We start from the raw sequence: 27,198 nt of genomic DNA on the forward strand, positions 1-27,198 counted from the left end.
ACTGAGCTAGAGGCCAAAATCCACAGTTAGGCACTTTGCAAAAAACACCTCTGTTTTCTTTGAGAAAACGTGATGTGTCCACTTTTTGTTTTGGGGCATTCCCTGTCGCGGACACTAGGCCTACCCACACAAGTGAGGTATAATTTTTATCAGAAGACTTGGGGGAATGCTGGGTGGAAGGAAATTTGTGGCTCCTCTCAGATTCCAGAATGTTCTGTCACCGAAATGTGATGAAAAAGTATTTTTTTAGCCAAACTTTGAGGTTTGTAAAGGATTCTGGGTAACAGAACCTGGTGAGAGCCCCACAAGTCACCCTGTCTTGGATTCCTCTAGGTCTCTAGTTTTAAAAAATGCACAGGTTTGGAAGGTTTCCCGAGGTGCCGGCTGAGCTAGAGGCCAAAATCCACAGGTAGGCACTTAGCAAAAAACACCTCTGTTTTCTTTGAGAAAACGTGATGTGTCCACTTTTTGTTTTGGGGCATTTCCTGCTGCGGACACTAGGCCTACCCACACAAGTGAGGTATAATTTTTATCAGAAGACTTGGGGGAATGCTGGGTGGAAGGAAATTTGTGGCTCCTCTCAGATTCCAGAATGTTCTGTCACCGAAATGTGATGAAAAAGTGTTTTGTTAGCCAAATTTTGAGGTTTGCAAAGGATTCTGGGTAACAGAACCTGGTGCGAGCCCCACAAGTCACCCTGTCTTGGATTCCCCTAGGTCTCTAGTTTTCAAAAATGCTCAGATTTGGTAGGTTTCCCTAGGTGCCGGCTAAGCTAGAGGCCAAAATCCACAGGTAGGCACTTTGCAAAAAACACCTCTGTTTTCTTTGAGAAAATGTGACGTGTCCACTTTGTGTTTTGGGGCATTTCCTGTCGCGGGCACTAGGCCTACCCACTCAAGTGAGGTACCATTTTCATTGGGAGAGTTGGTGGGACGCTAGGTGGAAGGAAATTTGTGGCTCCTCTCAGATTCCAGAACTTTCTGTCACCGAAATATGAGGAAAAAGTGTTTTTTTAGCCAAACTTTGAGGATTGCAAAGGATTCTGGATAACAGAACCTGGTGAGAGCCCCACAAGTCAGCCTGTATTGGATTCTCCTAAGTCTCTAGTTTTCAAAAATGCACAGGTTTGATAGGTTTCCCTAGGTGCCCGCTGTGCTAGAGGCCAAAATCCACAGGTAGGCACTTTGCAAAAAACACCTCTGTTTTCTTTGGGAAAATGTGACGTGTCCTCTTTGTGTTTTGGGGCATTTCCTGTCGCGGGCACTAGGCCTACCCGCACAAGTGAGGTACCATTCGTATTGGGAGACTTGGGGGGATGCTAGATGGAAGGAAATTTGTGGCTCCTCTCAGATTCCAGAACTTTCTGTCACCGAAATATGAGGAAAAAGTGTTTTTTTAGCCAAACTTTGAGGATTGCAAAGGATTCTGGATAACAGAACCTGGTGAGAGCCCCACAATTCACCCTGTCTTGGATTCCTCTAGGTCTCCAGTTTTCAAACATGCACAGGTTTGGTAGGTTTCCCCAGGTGCCGGCTGAGCAAGAGGCCAAAATCCACAGGTAGGCACCTTGCAAAAAACACCTCTGTTTTCTTTGAGAAAACGTGATGTGTCCACTTTTAGTTTTGGGACATTTCCTGTCACGGACACTAGGCATAACCCACACAAGTGAGGTATAATTTTTATCAGAAGACTTGGGGGAACGCTGGGTGGAATGAAATTTGTGGCTCCTCTCAGATTCCAGAATGTTCTGTCACCGAAATGTGAGGAAAAAGTGTTTTTTTAGCCAAATTTTGAGGTTTGCAAAGGATTCTGGGTAACAGAACCTGGCGAGAGCCCCACAAGTCACCCTGTCTTGGATTCCCTTAGGTCTCTAGTTTTAAAAAATGCACAGGTTTGGTAGATTTCCATAGGTTCCGGCTGAGCTAAAGGCCAAAAACCACAGGTAGGCACTTTGCATATAACACCTCTGTTTTCTTTGAGAAAATGTGATGTGTCCACTTTGTGTTTTGGGGCATTTCCTGTCCCGGGCTCTAGGCCTACCCACACAAGTGAGGTACTGTTTTTATTGGGAGACTTGGGGGTATGCTGGTTGGAAGGAAATTTGTGGCTCTCAGATTCCAGAACGTTCTGTCACCGAAATGTGAGGAAAAAGTGTTTTTTTAGCCAAATTTTCAGGTTTGCAAAGAATTCTGGGTAACAGAACCTGGTGAGAGCCCCACAAGTCACCCTGTCTTGGATTCCCCTAGGTCTCCAGTTTTCAAACATGCACAGGTTTGGTAGGTTTCCCCATGTGCCAGCTGAGATAGAGGCCATAATCCACAGTTAGGCACTTTGCAAAAACCACCTCTGTTTTCTGTAGAAAAATGTGATTTGTCCATGTTGTGTTTTAGAGCATTTCCTGTCGCGGGCACTATGCCTACCCACACAAGTGAGGTACCATTTTTATCGGGAGACTTGAGGGAACGCTGGGTGGAAGGAAATTTGTGGCTCCTCTCAGATTCCAGAACTCTCTGTCACCGAAATGTGAGGAAAAAGTGTTTTTTTTAGCCAAATTTTGAGGTTTGCAAAGGATTCTGGGTAACAGAACCTGGTGAGAACCCCACAAGTCACCCCGTCATGGATTCCCCTAGGTCTCTAGTTTTCAAATATGCACAGGTTTGGTAGGTTTCCCCAGGTGCCGGCTGAGCAAGAGGCCAAAATCCACAGGTAGGCACCTTGCAAAAAACACCTCTGTTTTCTTTGAGAAAACGTGATGTGTCCACTTTTAGTTTTGGGACATTTCCTGTCACGGACACTAGGCCTACCCACATAAGTGAGGTATAATTTTTATCAGAAGACTTGGGGGAACGCTGGGTGGAATGAAATTTGTGGCTCCTCTCAGATTCCAGAATGTTCTGTCACCGAAATTGAGGAAAAAGTGTTTTTTTAGCCAAAGTTTGAGGTTTGCAAAGGATTCTGGGTAACAGAACCTGGTGAGAACCCCACAAGTCACCCTGTCTTGGATTCCCTTAGGTCTCTAGTTTAAAAAAATGCACAGGTTTGGTAGATTTCCCTAGGTTCCAGCTGAGCTAAAGGCCAAAAACCACATGTAGGCACTTTGCATATAACACCTCTGTTTTCTTTGAGAAAATGTGTTGTGTCCACTTTGTGTTTTGGGGCATTTCCTGTCCCGGGCTCTAGGCCTACCCACACAAGTGAGATACTGTTTTTATTGGGAGACTTGGGGGAATGCTGGTTGGAAGGAAATTTGTAGCTCCCAGATTCCAGAACGTTCTGTCACCGAAATGTGAGGAAAAAGTGTTTTTTTAGCCAAATTTTCAGGTTTGCAAAGAATTCTGGGTAACAGAACCTGGTGAGAGCCCCACAAGTCACCCTGTCTTGGATTCCCCTAGGTCTCCAGTTTTCAAACATGCACAGGTTTGGTAGGTTTCCCCATGTGCCAGCTGAGCTAGAGGTCAAAATCCACAGTTAGGCACTTTGCAAAAACCACCTCTTTTTTCTGTAGAAAAATGTGATTTGTCCACGTTGTGTTTTAGAGCATTTCCTGTCGCGGGCACTATGCCTACCCACACAAGTGAGGAACCATTTTTATCGGGAGACTTGAGGGAACGCTGGGTGGAAGGAAATTTGTGGCTCCTCTCAGATTCCAGAACTTTCTGTCACCGAAATATGAGGAAAAAGTGCTTTTTTAGACAAACTTTGAGGTTTGCAAAGGATTCTGGGTAACAGAACCTGGTGAGAGCCCCACAAGTCACCCTGTCTTGGATTCCCCTAGGTCTCTAACTTTAAAAAATGCAGAGGTTTGGAAGGTTGCCCGAGGTGCCGGCTGAGCTAGAGGCCAAAATCCACAGGTAGGCACTTAGCAAAAAACACCTCTGTTTTCTTTGAGAAAACTTGATGTGTCCACTTTGTGATTTGGGGCATTTCCTGTCGCGGACACTAGGCCTACCCACAGAAGTGAGGTACCATTGTTATTAGAAGACTTGGGGGAATGCTGGGTGGAAAGAAATTTGTAGCTCCTCTCAGATTCCAGAACTTTCTGTCACCGAAGTGTGAGGAAAAAGTGTTTTTTTAGCCAAATTTTGAGGTTTGCAAAGGATTCTGGGTAACAGAACCTGATGAGAGCCCCACAAGTCACCCTGTCTTAGATTCCCCAAGGTCTCTAGTTTTCAAAAATGCACAGGTTTGATAGGTTTCCCTAGGTGCCCGCTGTGCTAGAGGCCAAAATCCACAGGTAGGCACTTTGCAAAAAACACCTCTGTTTTCTTTGGGAAAATGTGACGTGTCCTCTTTGTGTTTTATGGCATTTCCTGTCGCGGGCACTAGGCCTACCCGCACAAGTGAGGTACCATTCGTATTGGGAGACTTGGGAGGATGCTAGATTGAAGGAAATTTGTGGCTCCTCTCAGATTCCAGAACTTTCTGTCACCGAAATATGAGGAAAAAGTGTTTTTTTTAGCCAAACTTTGAGGATTGCAAAGGATTCTGGATAACAGAACCTGATGAGAGCCCCACAAGTCACCCTGTATTGGATTCCCCTAGGTCTCTAGTTTTCAGAAGTGCACAGGTTTGATAGGTTTCCCTAGGTGCCCGCTGAGCTAGAGGCCAAAATCCACAGGTAGGCACTTTGCAAAAAACACCTCTGTTTTCTTTGGGAAAATGTGACGTGTCCACTTTGTGTTTTGGGGCATTTCCTGTCGCGGGCACTAGGCCTACCCGCACAAGTGAGGTACCATTCGTATTGGGAGACTTGGGGGGATGCTAGATGGAAGGAAATTTGTGGCTCCTCTCAGATTCCAGAACTTTCTGTCACCGAAATATGAGGAAAAAGTGTTTTTTTGGCCAAACTTTGAGGATTGCAAAGGATTCTGGATAACAGAACCTGGTGAGAGCCCCACAATTCACCCTGTCTTGGTTTCCTCTAGGTCTCTAGTTTTCAAAAATGCACAGGTTTGGAAGTTTTCCCGAGGTGCCGGCTGAGCTAGAGGCCAAAATCCACAGGTAGGCACTTAGCAAAAAATACCTCTTTTTTCTTTGAGAAAACGCGATGTGTCCTCTTTTTGTTTTGGAACATTTCCTGTCACGGACACTAGGCCTACCCACACAAGTGAGGTATAATTTTTATCAGAAGACTTGGGGGAACGCTGGGTGGAATGAAATTTGTGGCTCCTCTCAGATTCCAGAATGTTCTGTCACCGAAATGTGAGGAAAAAGTGTTTTTTTAGCCAAATTTTGAGGTTTGCAAAGGATTCTGGGTAACAGAACCTGGCGAGAGCCCCACAAGTCACCCTGTCTTGGATTCCCTTAGGTCTCTAGTTTTAAAAAATGCACAGGTTTGGTAGATTTCCATAGGTTCCGGCTGAGCTAAAGGCCAAAAACCACAGGTAGGCACTTTGCATATAACACCTCTGTTTTCTTTGAGAAAATGTGATGTGTCCACTTTGTGTTTTGGGGCATTTCCTGTCCCGGGCTCTAGGCCTACCCACACAAGTGAGGTACTGTTTTTATTGGGAGACTTGGGGGTATGCTGGTTGGAAGGAAATTTGTGGCTCTCAGATTCCAGAATGTTATGTCACCGAAATGTGAGGAAAAAGTGTTTTTTTAGCCAAATTTTCAGGTTTGCAAAGAATTCTGGGTAACAGAACCTGGTGAGAGCCCCACAAGTCACCCTGTCTTGGATTCCCCTAGGTCTCCAGTTTTCAAACATGCACAGGTTTGGTCGGTTTCCCCATGTGCCAGCTGAGCTAGAGGTCAAAATCCACAGTTAGGCACTTTGCAAAAACCACCTCTGTTTTCTGTAGAAAAATGTGATTTGTCCATGTTGTGTTTTAGAGCATTTCCTGTCGCGGGCACTATGCCTACCCACACAAGTGAGGTACCATTTTTATCGGGAGACTTGAGGGAACGCTGGGTGGAAGGAAATTTGTGGCTCCTCTCAGATTCCAGAACTCTCTGTCACCGAAATGTGAGGAAAAAGTGTTTTTTTTAGCCAAATTTTGAGGTTTGCAAAGGATTCTGGGTAACAGAACCTGGTGAGAACCCCACAAGTCACCCCGTCATGGATTCCCCTAGGTCTCTAGTTTTCAAATATGCACAGGTTTGGTAGGTTTCCCCAGGTGCCGGCTGAGCAAGAGGCCAAAATCCACAGGTAGGCACCTTGCAAAAAACACCTCTGTTTTCTTTGAGAAAACGTGATGTGTCCACTTTTAGTTTTGGGACATTTCCTGTCACGGACACTAGGCCTACCCACATAAGTGAGGTATAATTTTTATCAGAAGACTTGGGGGAACGCTGGGTGGAATGAAATTTGTGGCTCCTCTCAGATTCCAGAATGTTCTGTCACCGAAATGTGAGGAAAAAGTGTTTTTTTAGCCAAAGTTTGAGGTTTGCAAAGGATTCTGGGTAACAGAACCTGGTGAGAACCCCACAAGTCACCCTGTCTTGGATTCCCTTAGGTCTCTAGTTTAAAAAAATGCACAGGTTTGGTAGATTTCCCTAGGTTCCAGCTGAGCTAAAGGCCAAAAACCACAGGTAGGCACTTTGCATATAACACCTCTGTTTTCTTTGAGAAAATGTGTTGTGTCCACTTTGTGTTTTGGGGCATTTCCTGTCCCGGGCTCTAGGCCTACCCACACAAGTGAGGTACTGTTTTTATTGGGAGACTTGGGGGAATGCTGGTTGGAAGGAAATTTGTAGCTCCCAGATTCCAGAACGTTCTGTCACCGAAATGTGAGGAAAAAGTGTTTTTTTAGCCAAATTTTCAGGTTTGCAAAGAATTCTGGGTAACAGAACCTGGTGAGAGCCCCACAAGTCACCCTGTCTTGGATTCCCCTAGGTCTCCAGTTTTCAAACATGCACAGGTTTGGTAGGTTTCCCCATGTGCCAGCTGAGCTAGAGGTCAAAATCCACAGTTAGGCACTTTGCAAAAACCACCTCTTTTTTCTGTAGAAAAATGTGATTTGTCCACGTTGTGTTTTAGAGCATTTCCTGTCGCGGGCACTATGCCTACCCACACAAGTGAGGAACCATTTTTATCGGGAGACTTGAGGGAACGCTGGGTGGAAGGAAATTTGTGGCTCCTCTCAGATTCCAGAACTTTCTGTCACCGAAATATGAGGAAAAAGTGCTTTTTTAGACAAACTTTGAGGTTTGCAAAGGATTCTGGGTAACAGAACCTGGTGAGAGCCCCACAAGTCACCCTGTCTTGGATTCCCCTAGGTCTCTAACTTTAAAAAATGCAGAGGTTTGGAAGGTTGCCCGAGGTGCCGGCTGAGCTAGAGGCCAAAATCCACAGGTAGGCACTTAGCAAAAAACACCTCTGTTTTCTTTGAGAAAACTTGATGTGTCCACTTTGTGATTTGGGGCATTTCCTGTCGCGGACACTAGGCCTACCCACAGAAGTGAGGTACCATTGTTATTAGAAGACTTGGGGGAATGCTGGGTGGAAAGAAATTTGTAGCTCCTCTCAGATTCCAGAACTTTCTGTCACCGAAGTGTGAGGAAAAAGTGTTTTTTTAGCCAAATTTTGAGGTTTGCAAAGGATTCTGGGTAACAGAACCTGATGAGAGCCACACAAGTCACCCTGTCTTAGATTCCCCAAGGTCTCTAGTTTTCAAAAATGCACAGGTTTGATTGGTTTCCCTAGGTGCCCGCTGTGCTAGAGGCCAAAATCCACAGGTAGGCACTTTGCAAAAAACACCTCTGTTTTCTTTGGGAAAATGTGACGTGTCCTCTTTGTGTTTTATGGCATTTCCTGTCGCGGGCACTAGGCCTACCCGCACAAGTGAGGTACCATTCGTATTGGGAGACTTGGGGGGATGCTAGATTGAAGGAAATTTGTGGCTCCTCTCAGATTCCAGAACTTTCTGTCACCGAAATATGAGGAAAAAGTGTTTTTTTTAGCCAAACTTTGAGGATTGCAAAGGATTCTGGATAACAGAACCTGATGAGAGCCCCACAAGTCACCCTGTATTGGATTCCCCTAGGTCTCTAGTTTTCAGAAGTGCACAGGTTTGACAGGTTTCCCTAGGTGCCCGCTGAGCTAGAGGCCAAAATCCACAGGTAGGCACTTTGCAAAAAACACCTCTGTTTTCTTTGGGAAAATGTGACGTGTCCACTTTGTGTTTTGGGGCATTTCCTGTCGCGGGCACTAGGCCTACCCGCACAAGTGAGGTACCATTCGTATTGGGAGACTTGGGGGGATGCTAGATGGAAGGAAATTTGTGGCTCCTCTCAGATTCCAGAACTTTCTGTCACCGAAATATGAGGAAAAAGTGTTTTTTTGGCCAAACTTTGAGGATTGCAAAGGATTCTGGATAACAGAACCTGGTGAGAGCCCCACAATTCACCCTGTCTTGGATTCCTCTAGGTCTCTAGTTTTCAAAAATGCACAGGTTTGGAAGTTTTCCCGAGGTGCCGGCTGAGCTAGAGGCCAAAATCCACAGGTAGGCACTTAGCAAAAAATACCTCTTTTTTCTTTGAGAAAACGCGATGTGTCCTCTTTTTGTTTTGGAACATTTCCTGTCACGGACACTAGGCCTACCCACACAAGTGAGGTATAATTTTTATCAGAAGACTTGGGGGAACGCTGGGTGGAATGAAATTTGTGGCTCCTCTCAGATTCCAGAATGTTCTGTCACCGAAATGTGAGGAAAAAGTGTTTTTTTAGCCAAATTTTGAGGTTTGCAAAGGATTCTGGGTAACAGAACCTGGCGAGAGCCCCACAAGTCACCCTGTCTTGGATTCCCTTAGGTCTCTAGTTTTAAAAAATGCACAGGTTTGGTAGATTTCCATAGGTTCCGGCTGAGCTAAAGGCCAAAAACCACAGGTAGGCACTTTGCATATAACACCTCTGTTTTCTTTGAGAAAATGTGATGTGTCCACTTTGTGTTTTGGGGCATTTCCTGTCCCGGGCTCTAGGCCTACCCACACAAGTGAGGTACTGTTTTTATTGGGAGACTTGGGGGTATGCTGGTTGGAAGGAAATTTGTGGCCCTCAGATTCCAGAATGTTATGTCACCGAAATGTGAGGAAAAAGTGTTTTTTTAGCCAAATTTTCAGGTTTGCGAAGAATTCTGGGTAACAGAACCTGGTGAGAGCCCCACAAGTCACCCTGTCTTGGATTCCCCTAGGTCTCCAGTTTTCAAACATGCACAGGTTTGGTAGGTTTCCCCATGTCCCAGCTGAGCTAGAGGTCAAAAACCACAGGTAGGCACTTTGCAAAAAACACCTCTGTTTTCTGTAGAAAAATGTGATTTGTCCACGTTGTGTTTTAGAGCATTTCCTGTCGCGGGCACTCTGCCTACCCACACAAGTGAGGCACCATTTTTATCGGGAGACTTGAGGGAACGCTGGCTGGAAGGAAATTTGTGGCTCCTCTCCGATTCCAGAACTCTCAGTCACCGAAGTGTGAGGAAAAAGTGTTTTTTTAGCCAAATTTTGAGGTTTGCAAAGGATTCTGGGTAGCAGAACCTGGTGAGAGCCCCACAAGTCAACCCCGTCATGGATTCCCCTAGGTCTCTAGTTTTCAAATATGCACAGGTTTGGTAGGTTTCCCTGGGTGCCGGCTGAGCTAGAGGCAAAAATCCACAGGTAGGCACTGTGCAAAAAACACCTCTGTTTTCTTTGAGAAAATGTGAGGTGTCCACTTTGTGTTTTGGGGCATTTCCTGTCGGGGGCACTAGGCCTACACACACAAGTGAGGTACCATTTTCATTGGGAGACTTGGGGGACGCTAGGTGGAAGGAAATTTGTGGCTCCTCTCAGATTTCAGAACTTTCTGTCACCGAAATATGAGGAAAAAGTCCTTTTTTAGACAAACTTTGAGGTTTGCAAAGGATTCTGGGTAACAGAACCTGGTGAGAGCCCGACAAGTCACCCTGTCTTGGATTCCCCTAGGTCTCTAACTGTAAAAAATGCACAGGTTTGGAAGGTTTCCCGAGGTGCCGGCATAGCTAGAGGCCAAAATGCACAGGTAGGCACTTAGCAAAAAACACCTCTGTTTTCTTTGAGAAAAATTGATGTGTCCACTTTGTGTTTTGGGGCATTTCCTGTCGGGGGCACTAGGCCTACCCGCACAAGTGAGGTACCATTCGTATTGGGAGACTTGGGGGGATGCTAGATGGAAGGAAATTTGTGGCTCCTCTCAGATTCCAGAACTTTCTGTCACCGAAATATGAGGAAAAAGTGTTTTTTTAGCCAAACTTTGAGGATTGCAAAGGATTCTGGATAACAGAACCTGGTGAGAGCCCCACAAGTCAGCCTGTATTGGATTCCCTTAGGTCTCTAGTTTTAAAAAATGCACAGGTTTGATAGGTTTCCCTAGGTGCCCGCTGAGCTAGAGGCCAAAATCCACAGGTAGGCACTTTGCAAAAAACACCTCTGTTTTCTTTGGGAAAATGTGACGTGTCCTCTTTGTGTTTTGGGGCATTTCCTGTCGCGGGCACTAGGCCTACCCGCACAAGTGAGGTACCATTCGTATTGGAAGACTTGGGGGGATGCTAGATGGAAGGAAACTTGTGGCTCCTCTCAGATTCCAGAACTTTCTGTCAGCGAAATATGAGCAAAAAGTGTTTTTTTAGCCAAACTTTGAGGATTGCAAAGGATTCTGGATAACAGAACCTGGTGAGAGCCCCACAATTCACCCTGTCTTGGATTCCCCTAGGTCTCTAGTTTTCAAAAATGCACAGGTTTGGAAGGTTTCCCGAGGTGCCGGCTGAGCTAGAGGCCAAAATCCACAGGTAGGCACTTAGTAAAAAATACCTCTTTTTTCTTTGAGAAAACGTGATGTGTCCACTTTTTGTTTTGGGACATTTCCTGTCACGGACACTAGGCCTACCCACACAAGTGAGGTATAATTTTTATCAGAAGACTTGGGGGAACGCTGGGTGGAATGAAATTTGTGGCTCTTCTCAGATTCCAGAATGTTCTGTCACCGAAATGTGAGGAAAAAGTGTTTTTTTAGCCAAAGTTTGAGGTTTGCAAAGGATTCTGGGTAACAGAACCTGGCGAGAGCCCCACAAGTCACCCTGTCTTGGATTCCCTTAGGTCTCTAGTTTTAAAAAATGCACAGGTTTGGTAGATTTCCATAGGTTCCGGCTGAGCTAAAGGCCAAAAACCACAGGTAGGCACTTTGCATATAACACCTCTGTTTTCTTTGAGAAAATGTGATGTGTCCACTTTGTGTTTTGGGGCTTTTCCTGTCCCGGGCTCTAGGCCTACCCACACAAGTGAGGTACTGTTTTTATTGGGAGACTTGGGGGTATGCTGGTTGGAAGGAAATTAGTGGCTCTCAGATTCCAGAACGTTCTGTCACCGAAATGTGAGGAAAAAGTGTTTTTTTAGCCAAATTTTCAGGTTTGCAAAGAAATCTGGGTAACAGAACCTGGTGAGAGCCCCACAAGTCACCCTGTCTTGGATTCCCTAGGTCTCCAGTTTTCAAACATGCACAGGTTTGGTAGGTTTCCCCATGTGCCAGCTGAGATAGAGGCCATAATCCAGAGTTAGGCACTTTGCAAAAACCACCTCTGTTTTCTGTAGAAAAATGTGATTTGTCCTTGTTGTGTTTTAGAGCATTTCCTGTCGCGGGCACTATGTCTACCCACACAAGTGAGGTTCCATTTTTATCGGGAGACTTGAGGGAACGCTGGGTGGAAGGAAATTTGTGGCTCCTCTCAGTTTCCAGAACTCTCTGTCACCGAAATGTGAGGAAAAAGTGTTTTTTTTAGCCAAATTTTGAGGTTTGCAAAGGATTCTGGGTAACAGAACCTGGTGAGAACCCCACAAGTCACCCCGTCATGGATTCCCCTAGGTCTCTAGTTTTCAAATATGCACAGGTTTGGTAGGTTTCCCCAGGTGCCGGCTGAGCAAGAGGCCAAAATCCACAGGTAGGCACCTTGCAAAAAACACCTCTGTTTTCTTTGAGAAAACGTGATGTGTCCACTTTTAGTTTTGGGACATTTCCTGTCACGGACACTAGGCATAACCCACACAAGTGAGGTATAATTTTTATCAGAAGACTTGGGGGAACGCTGGGTGGAATGAAATTTGTGGCTCCTCTCAGATTCCAGAATGTTCTGTCACCGAAATGTGAGGAAAAAGTATTTTTTTAGCCAAATTTTGAGGTTTGCAAAGGATTCTGGGTAACAGAACCTGGTGAGAACCCCACAAGTCACCCCATCATGGATTCCCTTAGGTCTCTAGTTTTAAAAAATGCACAGGTTTGGTAGATTTCCATAGGTTCCAGCTGAGCTAAAGGCCAAAAACCACAGGTAGGCACTTTGCATATAACACCTCTGTTTTCTTTGAGAAAATGTGATGTGTCCACTTTGTGTTTTGGGGCATTTCCTGTCCCGGGCTCTAGGCCTACCCACACAAGTGAGGTACTGTTTTTATTGGGAGACTTGGGGGAATGCTGGTTGGAAGGAAATTTGTAGCTCTCAGATTCCAGAACGTTCTGTCACCGAAATGTGAGGAAAAAGTGTTTTTTTAGCCAAATTTTCAGGTTTGCAAAGAATTCTGGGTAACAGAACCTGGTGAGAGCCCCACAAGTCACCCTGTCTTGGATTCCCCTAGGTCTGCAGTTTACAAACATGCACAGGTTTGGTAGGTTTCCCCATGTGCCAGCTGAGCTAGAGGTCAAAATCCACAGTTAGGCACTTTGCAAAAACCACCTCTGTTTTCTGTAGAAAAATGTGATTTGTCCACATTGTGTTTTAGAGCATTTCCTGTCGCGGGCACTATGCCTACCCACACAAGTGAGGTACCATTTTTATCGGGAGACTTGAGGGAACGCTGCGTGGAAGGAAATTTGTGGCTCCTCTCAGATTCCAGAACTCTCTGTCACCAAAATGTGAGGAAAAAGTGTTTTTTTTAGCCAAATTTTGAGGTTTGCAAAGGATTCTGGGTAACAGAACCTGGTGAGAACCCCACAAGTCACCCCGTCATGGATTCCCTTAGGTCTCTAGTTTTAAAAAATGCACAGGTTTGGTAGATTTCCATAGGTTCCAGCTGAGCTAAAGGCCAAAAACCACAGGTAGGCACTTTGCATATAACACCTCTGTTTTCTTTGAGAAAATGTGATGTGTCCACTTTGTGTTTTGGGGCATTTCCTGTCCCGGGCTCTAGGCCTACCCACACAAGTGAGGTACTGTTTTTATTGGGAGACTTGGGGGTATGCTGGTTGGAAGGAAATTTGTGGCTCTCAGATTCCAGAACGTTCTGTCACCGAAATGTGAGGAAAAAGTTTTTTTTTAGCCAAATTTTCAGGTTTGCAAAGAATTATGGGTAACAGAACCTGGTGAGAGCCCCACAAGTCACCCTGTCTTGGATTCCCCTAGGTCTCCAGTTTTCAAACATGCACAGGTGTGGTAGGTTTCCCCACGTGCCACCTGAGCTAGAGGCCAAAATCCACAGTTAGGCACTTTGCAAAAACCACCTCTGTTTTCTGTAGAAAAATGTGATTTGTCCACGTTGTGTTTTAGAGCATTTCCTGTCGCGGGCACTATGCCTACCCACACAAGTGAGGTACCATTTTTATCGGGAGACTTGAGGGAACGCCGGGTAGAAGGAAATTTGTGGCTCCTCTCAGATTCCAGAACTCTCTGTCACCGAAATGTGAGGAAAAAGTGTTTTTTTTAGCCAAATTTTGAGGTTTGCAAAGGATTCTGGGTAACAGAACCTGGTGAGAACCCCACAAGTCACCCCGTCATGGATTCCCCTAGGTCTCTAGTTTTCAAATATGCACAGGTTTGGTAGGTTTCCCCAGGTGCCGGCTGAGCAAGAGGCCAAAATCCACAGGTAGGCACCTTGCAAAAAACACCTCTGTTTTCTTTGAGAAAACGTGATGTGTCCACTTTTAGTTTTGGGACATTTCCTGTCACGGACACTAGGCCTACCCACACAAGTGAGGTATAATTTTTATCAGAAGACTTGGGGGATCGCTGGGTGGAATGAAATTTGTGGCTCCTCTCAGATTCCAGAATGTTCTGTCACCGAAATGTGAGGAAAAAGTGGTTTTTTAGCCAAATTGTGAGGTTTGCAAAGGATTCTGGGTAACAGAACCTGGTGAGAACCCCACAAGTCACCCTGTCTTGGATTCCCTTAGGTCTCTAGTTTACAAAAATGCACAGGTTTGGTAGATTTCCCTAGGTTACAGCTGAGCTAAAGACCAAAAACCACTGGTAGGCACTTTGCATATAACACCTCTGTTTTCTTTGAGAAAATGTGATGTGTCCACTTTGTGTTTTGGGGCATTTCCTGTCCCGGGCTCTAGGCCTACCCACACAAGTGAGGTACTGTTTTTATTGGGAGACTTGGGGGAATGCTGGTTGGAATGAAATTTGTAGCTCTCAGATTCCAGAACGTTCTGTCACCGAAATGTGAGGAAAAAGTGTTTTTTTAGCCAAATTTTCAGGTTTGCAAAGAATTCTGGGTAACAGAACCTGGTGAGAGCCCCACAAGTCACCCTGTCTTGGATTCCCCCAGGTCTCCAGTTTTCAAACATGCACAGGTTTGGTAGGTTTCCCCATGTGCCAGCTGAGCTAGAGGCCAAAATCCACAGTTAGGCACTTTGCAAAAACCACCTCTTTTTTCTGTAGAAAAATGTGATTTGTCCACGTTGTGTTTTAGAGCATTTCCTGTCGCGGGCACTATGCCTACCCACACAAGTGAGGTACCATTTTTATCAGGAGACTTGAGGGAACGCTGGGTGGAAGGAAATTTGTGGCTCCTCTCAGATGCCAGAACTCTCTGTCACCGAAATGTGAGGAAAAAGTGTTTTTTTTAGCCAAATTTTGAGGTTTGCAAAGGATTCTGGGTAGCAGAACCTGGTGAGAGCCCCACAAGTCACCCCGTCATGGATTCCCCTAGGTCTCTAGTTTTCAAATATGCACAGGTTTGGTAGGTTTCCCCAGGTGCCGGCTGAGCAAGAGGCCAAAATCCACAGGTAGGCACCTTGCAAAAAACACCTCTGTTTTCTTTGAGAAAATGTGATGTGTCCACTTTGTGTTTTGGGGCATTTCCTGTCGCAGGCACTAGGCCTACCCACACAAGTGGGGTACTATTTTTATTGGGAGACTTGGGGGAACGCTGGGTGGAAGGAAATTTGTGGCTCCTCTCAGATTCCAGAACGTTCTGTCACCGAAATGTGAGGAAAAAGTGTTTTTTTAGCCACATTTTGAGGTTTGCAAAGGATTCTGCATAACAGAACCTGGTGAGAGCCCCACAAGTCATCCTGTCTTGGGATCCCATAGGTCTCTAGTTTTCAGAAATGACCAGGTTTGGTAGGTTTCCCTAGGTGCCGGCTGAGCTAGAGGCCAAAATCCACAGGTAGGCACTTTGCAATAAATACCTCTGTTTTCTGTTGAAAAATGTGATGTGTCCACGTTATGTTTTGGGGCATTTCCTGTCGCAGGCACTAGGCCTACCCACATTTGAGGTTTGAGGTACCATTTTTATCGGGAGACTTGGGGGAACATAAAATAGCAAAAGAAGTGTTATTGCCCCTTGTCTTTCTCTACATTTTTTCCTTCCAAATATAAGACAGTGTGTAAAAAAGACGTCTATTTGAGAAATGCCCTGTAATTCACATGGTAGTATGGGCACCCCAGAATTCAGAGATGTGCAAATAACCACTGCTCCTCAGCACCTTATCTTGTGCCCATTTTTTAAATACAAAGGTTTTCTTGATACCTATTTTTGACTCTTTATATTTCAGCAAATGAATTGCTGTATACCCGGTATAGAATGAAAACCCACTGCAGGGTGCCGCTCATTTATTGCCTCTGGGTACCTAGGGTTCTTGATGAACCTACAAGCCGTACATGTCCTTGCAACCAGAAGAGTCCAGCAAACGTAACGGCATATTGCTTTCAAAAATCTGACATCACAGGAAAAAGTTACAGAGTAAAACGTAGAGAAAAATTGCTGTTTTTTTCACCTCAATTTCAATATGTTTTTATTTCAGTTGTGATTTTCTGTAGGAAACCCTTGTAGGATCTGCACAAATTACCCGTTGCTGAATTTAGAATTTTGTCTACTTTTCAGAAATGTTTAGGTTTCCGGGATCCAGCATTAGTTTCATGCCCATTTCTGTCACTGACTGGAAGGGAGCTGAAAGCACAAAAAATTGTAAAAATGGGGTATGTCCCAGTAAAAGGCCAAAATTGTGTTAAAAAAGTGGGTTTTCTGATTCAAGTCTGCCTGTTCCCAAAAGCTGGGAAGCTGGTGATTTTAGCACCACAAACCCTTTGTTGATGTAATTTTCAGGAAAAAAACCACAAGCCTTCTTCTGCAGCCTTTTTTCCCCATTTAAAAAAAAAAAAAAACAGAATTTTCACTGTATTTTGGCTAATTTCTTGGCCTCCTTCAGGGGAACCCACAAAGTCTAGGTTCCTCTAGAATCCCTAGGATGTTGGAAAAAAGGACGCAAATTTGGCTTGGGTAGCTTATGTGGACAAAAAGTTATGAGGGCCTAAGCACGCCCTGCCCCAAGTAGCCAAAAAAAGGCCTGGCACCTGAGGGGGAAAAGGCCTGGCAGCGAAGGCGTTAATGAACAAGTTGTACAATATATGTGGTGGTCGTTAGATTGTGTCCTTCAGTTGTCACATACCAGTGATGAGGCTATTAGTGATGTGTGTGATCTTGGCAATACAATCTTGCACATCACATATGATGTTGCAACAGTACTTGTCAGATTTGTATTAGTAACATGCTCCCTGAGTTTAGACTCACAATCCTATGGTATATGTAGTGGAGATTGTAGAGACCAACGCAGGATTGGTTGTATACGTGAAATGTTTATTTACAAAATTGACATGGTGATTTAAGTGGGGTTCTTAAGTGAAAATGTTCTCAACAATGTGCTGTCTGCAGCGTATCCCAGCAGCTGTGTTTTGCTGTCCCCCCTCCATTTCTTCACCACCATCCTCCTCCTCCTCAGGCAGGTCATCAACCTGGTCATACTTGGGGACGTTCATCCCACACATATGTTGTGCAGAATAGCACATGTCATGATGATTTAGCAGACAATGTGTGGGGCACATAGGAGGCTGCCTCCTTTGAGGTCCAGGCACCTGAATCTTGACTTCAGTATGCCAAATGTCCTCTCCATGATATTCTGTGTCTTACGATGTCCTTCATTGTATGCACACTGTGCTGCTGTGCTTGGGTTTGCAAATGGGGCCATAATCCATGGCTGTATGCCATAATCCTGATCCGCTGCCAAAGAAAAAAGGAGTAAGTTGTTATTAAGGTTTGCAACAGGTTTGTCATGTAGCATGACACTTGTTATTTTTAGTTGGTTGTGACTCATATGTGTTTGTGGTATGTGTGAGTTCATGGCCTTGTGCAAAGTTTTCTTAGCACTGTGTTGTTGGGCATGACAATCTTGAGTATTGGTACAAGGACCTAGGACATATAATTTGGAATCCTAACTGATGGTCAGTATGTATGTACCATGCGTTGTGTAGTGCAGCTTTGTATCAGTGTGCTATTACTAGAGGGGACATGACACATCCTCATAACACAACGGGGCCAGATGTGGTGGCAACATGGTAGCACTACAGAGCCTGGAAATCCCAGCCATTTTGACATGTGTCATTATAGATGTGTCATTATAGATGAAGTGCGACACTTAGGCCCATTTAAATGAGTAAGTGACAATGCACAACACAGCTCCAACATTGGCAGCTATGCTGCAACATTTTGACTATGCAGAAATGCACCATGTGTGACATGTTACTAGGCAACCATTTGTTGTCCCCTGCACCAGTGGTTAATATGCAGCTGTGTACTGAAACTACCAATCTTGCACCAGGGTGCTTGGCTAGCTGCCCTGTGGAGGCGGATGTATCTGTGCAGGAAGGGATTCCTCCTTATACATATCCTGTTTTGATGGACAATTGGCTCTTTCTGTGTGTACAGCAGTATGCAGCATGCATTGAATGGCACATTCATATGAGTTCAAATCACAGTCTATTTCCTTATTGCAACCTGCAAACGGCACCGTGGGGTGGTGTTTGATGTTGGCACTGCCTTGGGTTTTAGGTGACACCTATATCTGAGTCAGCATCATCATGCTATGTATCTTGTGGTGACAGACCTGCAGCAACACACAAGGCACGCCCCTTCCACGCTAAGTGCTGTGTGGGAGGGTGGCTGATTTACAATGTGGCTTCAAGTGACAAAAGAGTGGTCATCCGCAAACTTGGACATACAGTGCAGGCCATGACAATGACACTTGGGGCGCTTACATAGGTCCCTTAGTGATCCTGAGTGGCCGATGATGCTTGTGCTATCAGGTGTCCAAGAGTGTGTCCCCCATTGTTTCACGATGATCAACATTGCTACCAGTGTCTCTCCTATCTTCTAAAACATGATTCAGCATTTATACTGTCAACACATGCAAAGTGCAGGCTATCGGATGGAGCTCAGCTACTGAGGAAATGTGTCCCTTGGCACAGTGCATGTAAGATCAGTGATGTCCTTAATACTCCTACAGGGTCCCACTATGGCATCCATGATCTGCACTGTCTAACACTGCCCCTGCCCCATGGTGGGCCATTTATTGTTTATGGTACTGACATGATGGTGTTGTGGGTCAGTAAGTGGTGCATGTGAGGTGACACTACAGTAGGTGTGGTGCCACTTCTCACAAATCTAGCACTCGGTATGTGATGGTAATTAATGTTGTATTCCTATGTGTGTAAACCAATGCATCAGGCAGATGTATATGCACACTACAGGTAAGCCAGGTATGTGTTTATGAGATGTAGTTGGTATTGGCACCAGTTGTCTGGCATTTGATGTTTGTTCTGGAAGTGACTTGCACAGGATGATTTGAGGGATCTGTGCCTATGTGAGACTTATGTAACATGAGCATGGTGTATGCCATTGACATTGCTGTGCTATTCTTTGTTTGGTGTACTGTGTGTCAAGTGTACGTAGTAGGTAACCTGTGGGCACTTGTAGTGGCTTGTGTAGTTCTTCTCTTGGCAAAGGGTACAAATCTGCACCTGTCCTTCACATGGTGTGCCTGTCAAGTTGTGGGTGTGTTACATACATGTGGGTGAATGTGTTTGTGGTGTGCACTGATTGTGCTGTACTGCTGTGCCGGAATGTGAAGGCGTCATGGACACTCTCAGGATATTTGGCCAAAGTGTTTGTGAATAGTCCCTTGTGGTCCACTATAGCCTGCACATTAATGGAATGCGTGTGCTTGTGATTCCAGTATAGGCACTCTGTTGCTGTAGGTGGCACAAGTCAGACATGAGTGCAGTCAATTGCACCAAGCACATGCGGCAAGCCATGAAATTGGTAGAACCCCTGTTTTATCTCCTGCTGCATTTGCTGGGTGATGGAAAAGCTGATGTGGCGGGGTGTCAGGGAGATTACTGCGTCTAACAACTTTGGCAGGAACAGAGAGAATGACAGCTGTGACACACCAACAACCAGGGCACTCGTTGTTTGAAATGAGCCACTTGCCAGCTTGTTCAGGACAGTTAGCAGCTTTGTCACAGGTGGTATATTGTGTGGGCTCTGCAGGCTGGCTTTGATCTGTGGCTCAATGTGGTGCAGCAGGTGTAGGACGGCTTGCTGGCTGAGTCTGTATGCCCTTATAATGTCTTGTTCCCTGAGGCCAAGGAGGGTTATCATGTTTCTGACTACCCTCTCCTGCCTTCTGCATTGTCTTTGTGGGCCGTGTTGTGGTGGTGGTGGTTGCTGTTGTTGTTGCTGTCCTTTGAGGCATCTCGCAAACTGGAGCAATAGCACTTCCATCTTCTCTTGTGGGTTTGTAATGTTGCTTCTGTGGGTTTTCCTTAAGTAGTGGTGTGTGGGCCTCATTTAAACGCCTGGTCTGACCCAGGTATTCAAATTTGATGCAAATCAGAGTTAATGTCATTTTTGGGGTTCGCCTCCCACCCGTGCGTCATTTTTGCCCGGTTGGATAAATATGGTGCTAGGGACTTTGAGCAATTTCTTGGATGGGAATGCCTACCTTGCATCACATTGATGCAAGGAGGTTTCACAGCGTCAAAATATAAATATGGAGTTAGGTTTGCACTGAATTAGCATTAGAAAATAATGATGCCAATTCAGCGCAAACAGAGTATAAATACGGGCCTCATGTGGTGGCAACCTACCCCAATGCTTTAATGGATTCCTAAAGTGAGCTTCGTCTAAAATGGATCTGTACTTTTATGGCATCTTGCCGAATAAAGAATTTTCTGACTGACTCCTAAAGTGAGCTGGTCCAGTGTACAGCAAAAGCTCAACAGGGCTCTCCTGGAATTCCATTCTGCCTTATTCAAATTATGCTTCCCTGTGCATTGCTGTAGGAAAGTACCATCTTGCCTGGCATGTTACCCCCATATTTCACTATATATATGTTGTTTTAGTCTATGTGTCACTGGGAACCTGCAAGGCAGGGCCCCAGTGCTCATAAGTATGTGCCCTGTATGTGTTCCCAGTGTTATGCCTAACTGTCTCACTGAGGTTCTGCTAACCAGAAGCTCAGTGGTTATGCTCTCTCTGCTTTCCAAATTTGTCACTAACAGGCTAGTGACCAATTTCACCACTTCACATTGGAATACTGGTACACCCATATAATTCCCTAGTAAATGGTACTGAGGTACCCAGGGTATTGGGGTTCCAGGAGATCCCTATGGGCTGCAGCATTTCTTTTGCCACCCATAGGGAGCTCTGACAATTCTTACACAGGCCTGCCAGTGCAGCCTGAGTGAAATAACGTCCACGTTATTTCACAGCCATTTACCACTTCACTTAAGTAACTTATAAGTCACCTATATGTCTAACCTTCACCTGGTGAAGGTTGGGTGCAAAGTTACTTAGTGTGTGGGCACCCTGGCACTAGCCAAGGTGCCCCCACATAGTTCAGGGCAAATTCCCCGGACTTTGTGAGTGCGGGGACACCATTACACACGTGCACTGTACATAGGTCACTACCTATGTACAGCGACACAATGGTAACTCCGAACATGGCCATGTAACATGTCTAAGATCATGGAATTGTCACCCCAATGCCATTCTGGCATTGGGGGGACAATTCCATGATCCCCCGGGTCTCTAGCACAGAACCCGGGTACTGCCAAACTGCCTTTCCGGGGTCTCCACTGCAGCTGCTGCTGCTGCCAACCCCTCAGACAGGTTTCTGCCCTCCTGGGATCCAGGCAGCCCTGGCCCAGGAAGGCAGAACAAAGGATTTCCTCTGAGAGAGGGTGTAACACCCTCTCCCTTTGGAAATAGGTGTGAAGGCTGGGGAGGAGTAGCCTCCCCCAGCCTCTGGAAATGCTTTGATGGGCACAGATGGTGCCCATCTCTGCATAAGCCAGTCTACACCAGGTTTAGGGATCCCCCAGCCCTGCTCTGGCACGAAACTGGACAAAGGAAAGGGGAGTGACCACTCCCCTGACCTGCACCTCCCAGGAGAGGTGCCCAGAGCTCCTCCAGTGTGTCCCAGACCTCTGCCATCTTGGAAACAGAGGTGTCTGTGGCACACTGGACTGCTCCGAGTGGCCAGTGCCAGCAGGTGACGTCAGAGGCTCCTTCTGATAGGCTCTTACCTCTCTTGGTAGCCAATCCTCCTTCCTAGGTAGCCAAACCTCCTTTTCTGGCTATTTAGGGTCTCTGCTTTGGGGATCTCACCAGATAACGAATGCAAGAGCTCACCAGAGTTCCTCTGCATCTCCCTCTTCACCTTCTGCAAAAGGTTCGACCGCTGACTGCTCAGGACGCCTGCAAAACCGCAACAAAGTAGCAAGGCGACTACTAGCAACCTTGTATCGCTTCATCCTGACGGCTTTCTCGACTGTTTCCAGGTGGTGCATGCTCTGGGGGTAGCTTGCCTCCTTTCTGCACCAGGAGCTCTGAAGAAATCTCCAGTGGGTTGACAGAATCTTCCCCCTGCAACCGCAGGCAACAAAAGACTGCATCACCGGTCCTCTGGGTCCCCTCTCAGCACGACGAGCGTGATCCCTGGAACTCAGCAACTCTGTCCAAGTGACTCCCACAATCCAGTGACTCTTCAGTCCAAGTTTGGTGGAGGTAAGTCCTTGCCTCCCCACGCTAGACTGCATTGCTGGGTACCGTGTGATTTGCAGCTGCTCCGGCTCCTGTGCACTCATCCAGCATTTCCTTCATGCACAGCCAAACCTGGGTCCCGACACTCTAACCTGCAGTGCACAACCTTCTGAGTTGTCCTCCGGCGTCGTGGCACTCCCTTTTGTGACTTCGGGTGGACTCCGGTTCACTCCTCCTCTAAGTGCCTTATCCGGTACTTCTGCGGGTGCTGCCTGCTTTTGTGAGGGCTCCCTGACTTGCTGGGCGCCCCCTCTGTCTCCTCATCCAAGTGGCGACATCCTGGTCCCTCTTGGGCCACAGCAGCATCCAAAAACCCTAACCGCAACCCTTGCAGCTAGCAAGGCGTGTTTGCGATCTTTCTGCGTGGGAACACCTCTGCAACCTTCTTCACGACGTGGGACATCCATCCTCCAAAGGGGAAGTTCCTAGTCCTCTTCGTTCTTGCAGAACACCAAGCTTCTTCCAACAGGTGGCAGCTTCCTTGCACCCTCAGCTGGCATTTCCTGGGCTCCTGCCCACTCTCAACACTGTCGCGACTCTTGGTCTTGGTCCCCTTGTCTTACAGGTACTCAGGTCCAGAAATCCACTGTTGTTGCATTGCTGGTGTATTTTTCCTTGCAGAATCCCCCTATCACGACTTCTGTGCTCTCTGGGGGTAGTAGGTGCACTTTACACCTACCTTTCAGGGTCTTGGGGTGGGCTATTTTCCTAACCCTCACTGTTTTCTTACAGTCCCAGCGACCCTCTACAAGCTCACATAGGTTTGGGGTCCATTCGTGGTTCGCATTCCACTTTTGGAGTATATGGTTTGTGTTGCTCCTATACCTATGTGCTCCCATTGAAATCTACTGTAATTTTACATTGCTTGCATTACTTCCTTTTGCTATTATCTGCATAATTTTGGTTTGTGTACATATACCTTGGGTATATAACTTATCCTTATACTGAGGGTACTCACTGAGATACTTTTGGCATATTGTCATAAAAATAAAGTACCTTTATTTTTAGTACTTCTGTGTATTGTGTTTTCTTATGATATTGTGCATATGACACCAGTGGTATAGTAGGAGCTTTACATGTCTCCTAGTTCAGCCTAAGCTGCTTTGCCGTAGCTACCTTCTATCAGCCTAAGCTGCTAGAAACACCTCTTCTACACTAATAAGGGATAACTGGACCTGGCACAAGGTGTAAGTACCTCTGGTACCCACTACAAGCCAGGCCAGCCTCCTACAATTGCTCCTGCTGTCATGAGAGGTTTTGACAGACCAAACTCTTTCTTCTCTATTTTAAAGGCTAGGCCAAAAATACAGACTTGCTTGACCTTTAAACATGGATCTCAGACTTGCTAAAATTCAGGTTGTTCCGAGGCAGCAGGAATCCTTTCCGTAGCTGAAACGCCATCAGTTTTATATTCTCAAAGTCTTTCCAAGTGTGTATTTAGCCGCATCGGCAAACTTGCATTCCTTTCAGCGTACAGAACTTAGGCCCATATTTATATTTTTTTACCGCCGCATTTGCAAAAACGGTGCAAACTTACAAAATACAATTGTATTTTGTAGGTTTGCGCCATTATTTTGCGTCAAAAAGCGGCTCAAATGCGGCGCTAAAAAAGTATAAATATGGGCCTTAGTGATTACGTTTTAAAAACCATGTCCAATACACATCATAGGAAATAATTATAACGAAATTATCATTTTTTCAGCATGTCACCCATGGCACAGTCACATCACTTCAGAACATCTCCATATAAGCGCTAATGACCCTATAGCATGTTTTGGGTTTCTGTTTAAGCATTACATAGCTGGTTAATGCAAACATTATTTGTTTTCGGCAATAAAACACTTCAACATCTCATCACGTTTGCTCTATCCTGTATCAAAGAGTATTAAATACATTTTACAGTAATTAGATACAGCTCTAGACTCAAGCACGCGGGCTTTAGTCATGTCAGTGATCAAATGCAGAACTGATTAAAAAATCCATGATAAAAAGCTGAAGAAAGCCCCACAATCAACGGAGCAGAAACAATCCAACCCTGTAAGGACCTACTTATTCAACCCAAGCATTTGAAAACAAAGATAAAAAGTATTTCTAAGTGACTTTGAAGGCTTGGCGATGTTTACTCGCAGAGGCACTCTCAAGCAAGGGGTAATCAACCATAGAGGCGCACGCGAGCTAAAAAACAGACGTTTAAAACACTTGATGTAAAGCTCCACATCTGGAACCAGTGGTAGCATCAGTGGTAACACAGCAGAGAGAAAGTGAAATGTGGCGTCTGACAAGAGTGAAAATAATTCCTAGAGTAAACTACTTTTCGAAATCCGCCACTGGTGAAGACCTTGGATCAGAAGTTTTAGGTGATCCATATTTTCAGTACTGATTTGATTAGTCCATTTTCCACGTAGTCACAATTACTTGTAACTGGAGGTTTTCCAATCTATGTTTTATGGGCCATAAACGAGACCAAAAATCAAATGCTTAAGTAAGCAGTTGAAGAATCGTATTTCCATTTCCACCTAAAAAGTAAATTAATTTCTAAGAGATTCTTAAAATGTTCATCAGGCGCAAAGGATTGGAAATTTGAAATGAAAAGAAAAATTATTTTGCCATGTCAGCCACTCGGATTTGTTGTTAGAATTTGCAAGAGACTGTCCATCGGTTGGTTAAATTTTTTAAAAGAGAACGCACCCACCAATTTCATATTGCATTTCTCTTACATTCCCAAGATATTGGCACATTTTCGCCTCGCGGCAGTATTGTAAACTTGTTTTCAAAATTGTTATAAATCAAAGCTCTATACAGTGTTTCGCATTGATAGCCAAGCAGTTTGTGCCTATACCACATCTCTTGCAAATGAACGAATAATTATTTACCGCTACTCCATCGATCATCAAAGGACGAAACATGTCTCGCTTGTTGTCATCAATTTCCCAAAGCGGAAGTTCTCTGATGCCCCTTAGAGACAGTTCTGACTGTTTGCAAGATCTCTGCTGTCAACATTCCAATCAACACACACACTAGACATCAGAGAATATATAGAAAGGTACTATGAGGAATGCCTCTGAAGGCATTGACAAATACATGGCATTTTGAGGATGTTTACGTTTTCCAGTAGTTAGAGCTTGAATCACTGATAGTGAAAAGCAATTCCTATATCAAAGTGTTTTTGGTTTATAGCATCATGTATTTTACGTTTTTTATTATTGTGTGACTGATGTTTTCAACACCATCTACCCCAAGGGTTACGGGATCTGGGTCCAGACACTAACCCCTCTAGGCCCCGACTCACTCTTCCCTCTATGCGAGTTCAGGACCCTACTGTAGTAAAGTACCCTCTTTCCTCGTATGGTTACCCCCATTTTCTGCCTGATGCCAGTGTGATTGACTGTGTCTACTGGGATCCTGCTAATCAGGCCCCAGTAGTTATGCTCTCTCCCTTCAAAATGGTTGTTGGATACCGTTAACACAGTATTTAATCCGCAATTGGCATACTGGTGCCCCCTTATAAGTCCTTAGTATATGGTACCTAGGTACCCAGGGCATTGGCGTACCAGAGGATCCCTATGGGCTTCAGCAAAATTTTTCCACCCATAGGGAGCTCATGGAAAGGCTTCTGCAGGACTGCCATTGCAGCCTGCTTAAAAAGGTGCAAGCACCCTTTCACTGCCATTTACACTGTACCAGATAACTTATAAGTCACCCCTATAGCAGGCCTTCCACCCTGAGGGCAGGGTGCAAAGTACCAGTGGCGAGGGCACCCCTACACTAGCAGAAGTGCCCCCACGACCTCCAGGACCATTTTCCCAGACCTTGCGAGTGTGGGGATGCCATTTTATGCATGTACTGGACATAGGCCACTACCTATGTCCAGCTACATAATCGTAACTCCAAACATTGCAAGCATTGGTTGTATGATCCCATGCACGCTGGGGGCTCCATAGAGGACCCCCAGTACTGCCATCACAGCCTTCTGAGGTTTTCCAGGCAGCCCCAGCTGCTGCCACCTCACAGACAGCTTTCTGTCCTCCTGATGCTTGAAAACCTCAAGCCCAGGAATTCAGAACAAAAGATTTCCTTTGGGAGAGGGGGTGTTACACCCTCTCCCTTTGGAAATAGGTGTTACAGGCTTGGGAGGGGGGGTACCCTCCCCAAGCCACTGGAAATGGTTTGAAGGGTACATTGGGTGTAACTAGTACACCCTGGTGCAGGGACCCACAGTCCCTGCTCTGGTACGAAACTGGACAAAGGAAAGAGGAGTGCCCACTCCCATGTCCATCACCCCCCCAGGAGTGGTGCTCAGAGCTCCTCCAGAGGATCTCTGGGTTTTGCCATCTTGGATTCCAAGTTGGCCGAGAAATCTGGGAGCATCTGTGTGGCCAGTGCCAGCAGGTGACGTCAGAGCCCTCCCCTGATTGGTGCTTACCTGGTTAGCTGACCAATCCCCCTTTCAGGGCTATTTAGGGTCTCTCCTTTGGGTGGTTCTCCAGATTCGGATTGCAAGACTCCAGCAGGAATCCTCTGCATCCTCAACTTCAACTTCCCACAGAAGAAACTGCATCTGTACCCTCCAGGAACTCTACAAACTGCAACAAAGAAGCAAGACGCAATTGTATCTTTAGTTCCTGCCAGCATCTGCAACTGTTTCCCAGTCGTGCATCCTCTGAGAACAGCCCGGCTTCAGCCTGCACCAGAAAAGCGGAGAAATCTCTCTTCAGCAGGCACCTACTGCAACGACGACTGACTGCGTGGATCCCCTCTCCTGCTGAGCTGCATGGATTCTGCATCACAGGTGGTGGACTGAAGTGGTCCTGACAGTCCTGAAGTCCCACTGTCCAACTTTGGTGAAAGTAAAAGCTTGCCTCCCCACGCAAGACAGTACCCATGTGTACTGCATGTTTTGCAGTTGCCAAGGCTTGTTGGCATCCTTCCATAAAGTTCTTCATGTATCTTGCAACTCTGGACCCCAGCACTCTATCCTGAGAAGCACAGCTTCTTGAGTGGTTCTCCGATGGGGTGGGAGCCTTTGTCGTAGTGCTGTGTGGGCCTCTTTTTGCACCTTCCTTGGCCCTATGCTGTGGGACTCCTGTGCACACTGCCTGG

This window comes from Pleurodeles waltl, chromosome 5 (genome assembly GCF_031143425.1).
Source record: "Pleurodeles waltl isolate 20211129_DDA chromosome 5, aPleWal1.hap1.20221129, whole genome shotgun sequence".
NCBI classification, from domain to species: domain Eukaryota; kingdom Metazoa; phylum Chordata; class Amphibia; order Caudata; family Salamandridae; genus Pleurodeles; species Pleurodeles waltl.